This window comes from Centruroides sculpturatus, unplaced genomic scaffold, assembly GCF_000671375.1.
Source record: "Centruroides sculpturatus isolate CEXI.00-Female unplaced genomic scaffold, Cexi_2.0 scaffold951, whole genome shotgun sequence".
Lineage (NCBI taxonomy): Eukaryota > Metazoa > Arthropoda > Arachnida > Scorpiones > Buthidae > Centruroides > Centruroides sculpturatus.
This window is the reverse complement of record NW_019385256.1, coordinates 15,748-24,332: the sequence shown is the minus strand read 5'-3', so window position 1 is coordinate 24,332 and position 8,585 is coordinate 15,748. Positions and strand designations below refer to the sequence as shown.

General features: G+C 30.3%; 1 pseudogene; it reads right to left on the bottom strand.

Moving 5' to 3' along the window:
- Positions 1-6,114: 6,114 nt before the first annotated feature.
- Positions 6,115-7,040, bottom strand: LOC111636786 (annotated as a pseudogene).
- Positions 7,041-8,585: the final 1,545 nt, after the last annotated feature.

The following is an 8,585-nucleotide window of genomic DNA, read 5'->3' as shown; positions in this document are numbered from 1 at the left end:
TTTAATATTAACATAATATTTCCTAATTGCAAGTATTAGTTTGAAAATTAACTTACCTGATTAAATTGAATGAGTTCTATTTTTATTATTTTTTTTAACAGCCCTTTTATGTTTTTATTTGAATAAATGATTTAAAACATTTCATTATAGAAAACAGATGAACATCCATACTCTTGAGCATAAAAGAATTATACATATTTTATAACATTAAGTTAAATTTACAGACTAAATTATTTTTAAAATATTGTGTTAAGTATACCTAGGAAATTTTAATATAAAATTTCTTATTAATTTTGAAATGTTTTTGTTAATATTTATTTTCAATTAATAATTTTTTTTATTTAATTGATTTATTAAAACTGTTATAAAGAAATTAAAATTTCTTAAATATCTAAATTTAACTAGCTTCATTTATTTCTTAATTAAAAATTGACTAGAATTTAGAATAATTTTTTAATTATACAAATATAAAGAAGATATTATATATCTTGAAATTGTTTGTGTAATTATAAAAATTGGCTTACTTTCTATGTAATTTTTAATTAATTTTATTACTAATAATTCCATTTATTTAGTGATCCAATTTTTGTTTACAAATTATATTATTTACATTTTAATAGGACATTGTTCAGTTGAAATCTATACAACTTATTATCAGTAAATTTGAAAAGTGTCTTTTGTAAATGAAGTAGGTCACTCTTTAGGTCTAAGATACTTCTTAAGAATTAGTTTTAAAAAAATAATAATTTTCTTTTATTTTAATAAATAAAACTTCTGTCTGTGACAAGATATTAATAATGGAAAAACATTAATTTATAACACAAAAATATGGGGAAAAACTAATTTATTGCATCAAATATTTTTGAACATCAAATTACTTATGATGATAATTGCTATTAAACTATTATAAGTATTTTAAATGATATAAACATCGTTTAAAATACAGTACTTACAATAGTTTAATAGCAATGTATAATGATTGTGCAATTACATTTGAATAACATGTAGTGTAAGATATACCTTGGTCAATTGCTGCTTTGTCATAAAATAAGGAATTGTTTTCTTTGTTTTATGCTTATCTTTTCATTTTACACAGAGATTTTCTACATAGTTCAGTCCTGAGTGAATTACCTTATATAAAGACAATGATGAGCATCAAAAAATCTGACAATAAATGATGTAAAAAACTAAAAGTGAAGTTGAACATTGGCTTCTTATATTGAAATTATCATTTGTAAGTTTAAGTTTGAGTTCCATATATAAATTAAAAATTTTAAATGTTCACTTTCTGGTACAATTTTAAATACATTGGTATTGTGATCAGAGCTTTTTTATTTCTTCCATAGATCTTTATCAAATCAAAGAATAAATATGAACTATTTGATAACTTTCAACTAAAATAAATAATTAACATTTCTTAAAAACAAATGAAAAAATTAAGCTTTGAATTTTTTTATTACATAGGACATTCATTAATTATATTGATAGATTTAAAGAATGTTACAAGTTTATTACAAAAATTATAATGATTTTATAATCATAAATAAAATATTTAAGTGCAATAATTAAAATAATACTTTATAAGAATATTTATAATAATAAAACCTTGTAACTACAGTTTATATAATGGTTACAAAATAAAGTTACGTTAATGATTTAAGACAAATGACTGCCAATAAATATAATTTGGACCTTTATCAAATGTACATAAAAATAGTCAGGGGTTTAATCTTGAAATTGTTTATAATCATAGTTTCAATTATTCAGATTACTAATCAATGGAAAAGATGCAGTGAACAAGGCTCCAGATGTATACATGATTATTTTATTCAACACTAGCTGTTACCCACGACTTCGTCCGTGGAGGTTTTGCAAGCAAATCCCATTTACATTCAATATTTCAATAACCATAGTAATCGTTAGGTCTATATAACACCTACCGCTGAAGAGAATTGCCGAGAATCAAACAAACTATTTTCAATTTGATCAATTTTCCGGAACGTTTACAATCGTTTTATAATCAAACCAATATGCAATAACAAATTCGAATTTAAAACGGTTCAAACATTTTTAAAATCGAAATAGATAAAAATATTTATAACAATGTCTGAAATGTTATCAATTTAATACACCTAAGTACTCAATGAAGACTAAACGTAGTTGAAAACAAAAAATCGCATCTAAAATAGTACAGTAGAAGCCGTTTTTCCAGTTAAGCCTTAATGCTCTCCCTCACTCCCCACTTGGGAATTTCGAAAAATCCCTTCTTAGTGTGCGTTTTCATGACGTACCCTAACTGTGTACCAAATTTCACCTTTCTAGGTCCAGCGGTTTGCTCTGCGCGATGATGAATCAGTGAGTGAATGAGTGAGTCATTCAGTCAGTCAGTCAGGACAAGCAATTTTATATATTTAGATAAGATTTAACAGACACGTTGCTTACATTGGCTCACTTTATAGATCATTTGAGGCCAGGATAAAAGACCATAAACATAATGTCTCCAAAGGTAACTACAGTCGACTCCCTCCTATAACGCGGTAGATATGTTCCGCTTTATAAGAATTTTATGTTGTAGGAATCCTTAAATACATGAGCCAGTCACAGCCCATCATATGTGCAGTTTACGGACTATGACTGTTTGAAAGGTTTTCTTCCATAAAATTAATTGATTCTAGACTAATTTGACTCAACATTTCCAAATTACATATAATTTTTTGGGAATAATCCATATAAACTATGCTATAAACGAAAAATTATAGGATTACTTACCGAGTGTGCACTGTTCGACAACGCCATTACTTAAGCTTGTTTTTATTGCGAAGCAGCGCACCAAACGGCGGTCACATTTTCTGATAAGTTATTTTTCTGTGAAAAATTCGTTGAACTTTGGAGACATCATTAATAGAAATAATTTTTATGGCCATTGAATAAGAAATGTTTTTTTCACAAGAAATGTATAAAATTACAGTACTGTATTAGACTTACAGTACCTAATTTATATACTGTACAGACGATAGTAAACTCAACTTACCCGCCTAAAATCTCCATAGCGAAAATTTTAGATAATGTAAAACTTATAAAATTACTGTATTAGACTTACAAATATATATAATTTATATATACAAACCTATATTTATATATATAAATTAGGTTTATATATATTTATATATTTTTATACAGAATTTAAATATAATACTGTACAGACAATAGTAAACTCAACTTGCCTGCCTAAAATCTCCATAGTGTGGCGCTGAACGGTGGAAAGTAGTTCGGCTGCTCATTCACTATTGTGATGACATTTTATCGCATTTTACGAGTCTTTTAGCGTCCTTATATGAATACGGTCGCAATTTTTTGCCGCGATATACGAATCCGCATTATTTGAACCACATTATAGGGGGTCTACTGTATGTTAATGCACTTGCCCAATTTGCATCTGAATCCAGAGTGTCCGTCTATTGGGACAATGCTAGAAATTACATAAGATTTTGACCGACATAAAAAGAGTAGTTGAAGTCATTGAAATTTATAAGGCCACTTTCAAAGGTGTAAGTATCAATAATGATAGCATCTCTACCACTAGGGTTACAATATGTTTGTATTTAGTATGGACAATCTGAACTTTAAAGACTCTGTCCATGTTTGTACCGTACTTAAAAAAAATTATAACATGTACATACTTTTTAACTGATTGTGCTGCTAATAGTTAAATCATAACCACTTAGATTTAAATCTGACAAAACGTGCTATTTTTGATGATCATTATTGTTAGCTATATTTGTTGGCTAGGTAGCAACATTGTATAAGCAAATGTAATGGCTCTGTTGCTTAGAGAACATGTGCACAGACATTCATTATAATGTGTTTTTCATTCAATAGTACTTGTCTAAGTGGTAAAATAGTTTTCTTATATTTAAAATTGTATTCTGTGCTCAAAAGGAAAGGGTAAATTGAAACTTTATATTATATGTGCCACTCGCTTGTCAATCAATTAACTCCATAAAACAAAAAGTGGAAAAAAGTGACAAAATAATGTTCATTCTTTTCTAAAATTCCTTTTAAAATATAAATTCAAATAAACATTGTAGAATGTATTATTGCAGATGTAGCTTTTATTTAACAACAAATAAAATGCATAAGATAGCATAGATATGCTATAATCATTATTATTATTATGATTTTGGTGTGTTTAAGGGAGTTAATTGATTTGGCAAGTGAAAAATGTAATAACATCAAATTCAGTCTTTACATAGTTTTTTATTATAGAGAAACTTTATCATATATTTTTTGCTAAAGATTTTTTGCAAAAATGAATAATAACTGTTCTGTTACTGTTACAATGGTGGTTATTATTATTTTGTTTAAATTGATTATTCAGCAACATAAGTAGTGTCTTCTTTGTCAGCTGTATTTGAGGTTCTATCATGTTGATTTGTTCTTAAATTTTTAGAAAAATCATGTTTAATAGGAGGAATGAAAAAAATTATTTTTAGTCTCATCCATCTTGATATAACAGTAAAACTTCTTTTTTCTAAAAACAATTTCCATCAAAATTAAAACAATTGTTCAATAATCCACAAGTATACTTACTTCTGCAGCAGTTGAACTGTAACTAACTAATTTCTTTTACTTACCTTTTGTGATGAGATAACATTAAATAATTTTACTGTTACCTACAAGGCTCTGGTCAGTGCACACTGTGATTGAAATGCTGCAGTGTTAAGTGGCAGATTTACAGTATAGTATGGAGTTAATTAGATTGTGTTCTGAAATAAATATTTTTTTTGGTGGCCAATAAAATTTCATTAAGTGGAATTGATCCTTATTATTAGGGAAACGTATTATGAATATATCAAGTGCTTTGACACTAAAATTTAAAAAAAAATTGAAATGTGGAATTAATCAATTTGGCTTGTGAATAGCTCATACTGACCATGTTTAAAAGTAAACAAAGCCTGAGGCAAGTCATGTGATTGGACCTTCTTCAACTTCCAGTAGAATGTGGAAGTTGTGCTAATAGTCGATGCAAAAAACATCATGTGTATCAGTCAAATCATTTCTGTTCTGAAAAATGTCCAGCGAATATTATTGTGAGGGACAAAGGGACCCTCAATAAAGTGTTATTTTAAAATTCAATCATCTAATTTAGGTTAAAATCCATAAAAATTATTTCCCACGGACTTGGTTCCTTGTTGAGGATGATCCATCTAGTCGTTAGTGTGTCACCCAGAACTTTTGATAAAATTTCCAATATTGGACGCCATGCCCTTAAGAACAGACTCCTGACCTCATGGAAAAAACCCAGAAGGAACCCAAATAACAAGGGAGAGCGATGACAAATCCATTCAGTCGTACTTCAAAGTTTGCCTCTTCAAGAATTTATACCATGCAGAATACCGTGCCTCCGCTGACCTTATTATAAGGATATCTTACACACATAAGTGCCTCAAACAAGTCTGATACCGCTCTCCAAAGTTGTTCCTGTTACCTGAACACTCTAACTATCAAGAACATTCCGTCGAACACCTCAAGAATCCCAACAGTGAAACATCCAGTCATCAATCCTCAACTTCTTTATAAGGTATTTATCCACATGCAAATATCCTGTAAACTCTCTCTCTCTCACATGTGACAGTTCAATAATCTAGGAATATAGGCTATATATATCAATCCAGGATGTCTATGATCATATATCGTGTACTCCTGCTCATTAAAATAAACTTGTTATTGTTTATTAATCTGGAATCCGAGTGAATCACTTCCTCATTTCTCTCTCCTCACCTCTACTCCAAATCCAACTGCTTACCTGCTACTGCTTGCTTGATGTAAAGTCGTAATTTCCAAGTCCTGAGAGACTCAGTGGTGTCACATCCTGACATGATGTCAAAGAGACACTTACCCTATAGTCACATTATAAAGGTTTAGATGTATTAAGCAGGCATAGGTATAAGCAAAAATTAATGTTCAACAAGCAAGAACTGCCTGATCTAATGGACGATGATTTAGCAAAAATGTTATTTCACAATGACGTGAAAGCATGGCCCATGATCACGTTAGTGGATCTTGAGACATTGTAGACCAGCTCTGCTTTTACACAAAACAGCAACTGAAAAATTATACTTCACTTGAGAGTTATAATTACGTAGTGAGTGGAAAGATGAAAGAAATCACTGTTTACCCGGAAACTGTGATTTTGTGTAGTATGTGCAAATGTGCTTTTCATATTAAGTGTGTAAATTTGGCTAGAACAAAACAAAATTGGAAGTGTGAATGATGCAACAGCAAATAAATAAATGAACAAATAAAAATCAAACTTTTTTTATTTATTTAATTAATGGAGGTTTTAAATTGCACAAAGCTGCAACAACTGTTAATATTTTGTCAATTGTCACCACATCAGCATCACTTTCTCGTTTGATCAATGAAATTGGCATCATTATTGCAAGTATTATATACCTTTTCATTCTTCTGATGGCTCATTCAACGTGAACTCATATTCTTGACATTGCATGAGAATTGGTAACATCAGCACTAGCCAATTGATTTTTACCTCTTGTGCTATATGGAACCAAAAGGCTAACAGATCTGTTATTTGAAAACCCTGATCGACTAATACTGTATTACTCATCTAGTAAATCAAGTAGTCCACTTTCTTTGGTAAGAATCTTGTCGCTGACTCTACCTCCCCTTGCCTTAAATATAAAACTCACACAATCATTAGGAGCTATGACGACAAAAAATTTAATGGTATTGTTGCTCTTGTAGTTGGAGTAAGTTTGGCACCTGGCCAGAAAATTACTGGGTTTTTCCATAAAAACTTCACTACAGTTGATAATACATCTTATTCTTTCAAAGTCTGGATGCTTGTAGCAAGAAGGCAAGCACTTTCTGATTTCTTGTCTGGAAGGCCACTTAATCAAAAATTTTAAACTATAATGCAAAAGTTTTAACCATTCATGAAAGGTTTTGCTGATCATTGAAGATGGTATTTGAAAGCATGTGGCAAGGTCTTCATTCAATGTTCCTAATCTCAACTTCATTAGTACGAACAAAAACTGCACAGATAAACTCAACTGGGTTGATGAAATTGGTTTCCAGAAATGTTTCAAATAAGCAATGACACACTCAAAAATGTCAACACCTCTTATTCCTGAATAAAAATTTAACAGCTTATCATCTGCTAAAATTAAATCTGTATCACTAATTTTCACTGTCTTCTGAAAATAGTTCACTAAATAACGTCTGGGTGTCCAACTTCAACTGCAATTCAGCATTTTCTTGTTACAGTATAATTGTTTTGGTATGGTAACTTGTTCAACAGCATATTCTTGAGATTGCACTGATTCAGCCACCACAGCAATTTCATGGTTGTCGTTAAAAGTGTCTGTAAAAAGAAATGAAAGAACATCTCATAAAATTTAAATTTATGCTAATTACAATATTATTCAAACTAGTTTGAGAGCTAAATTTATACTAGTTGAAGTGCATAGTTGTTGACGTACAGAAGTTAAGCAACAGCTAAAATTAACACTTGTTCTACTTGCTCAAATATACAAAAAAATTAAAATGCTAGTAAGTTTTTAAAATATTGGATTCATTAACCATGCTCTAATTACCAAATTAATAAACTAGTTGTGGAAGTTATTAACTTCCTGGCTTTGAGAATGGTACTAAAAAGTTGAGCCTTGATTAATATTAATTCATAAACGCTTTATCTACTGGTAAGAACAAAATTTTTATTCAATGTCAACATTAAACATACCTGAAGCAATTATTTTTCTTTTTTTAATTGTTTGAACCTTGCAACTTTTTGACGATTTTGCTTCTCGTCACATATCGTGCTTGATAGAAATAATGTAGGAGCCCAGTCAGGGTTATTCTGCTCTGATGAAGGAGCACCTGTAAACAGAGTAAAATCAAATGTTTACGTTTACATAATTGCTAATTGTGAAGTTTGTAACAATTTTCATATACTTTTAAATGAATTCCTGCATACCTGAAATGAAATGCCACAAAGAAGTAGTCTTTCTTTTTATTTTTCTTTAAAAAGTTAACTTTTGGTTATGGTTTTAGTCTAGTTTTAGCCCGGAAGTTAGTCCATTTTTTTGAATGTCACAAGGCCATTATCGTATATATCCTTTACATCTTAGACTTTTTATTTAATTTTATATCTTAACATATACAAAAGAAGATAGTATAGGAGTATATATGTGACCTTCCGGGTCGGCACCTCCTTAGTGCCCAGTCAGGATTGACACCACCGTGTTTAGAGGAACACGGAAGCCGAGACGGCGATTTCGTCGTCTGTTGCGCGAGCGGTCCCGTACGCGAACAGTCGGATTCGACAGGTCAGAGTTAACATAGGGAAGAGACTCAAACTACCCTTAACAATCAACAAAGGGTTTATTAAAAATTTAAATGGAATAAAGTGTGGTCGCGGAGAGAGAGAGTTTACATACGATTCGCGTGGCGATAAATACCTGACAGGTTATCTTATGGATCGAGGTCTTCAAACCGCTGTTGACGATGTCACTTCCAAGTTCTGGGTTACGGAAATATCCAAATAGGCACTTAAGTTCGTTGTT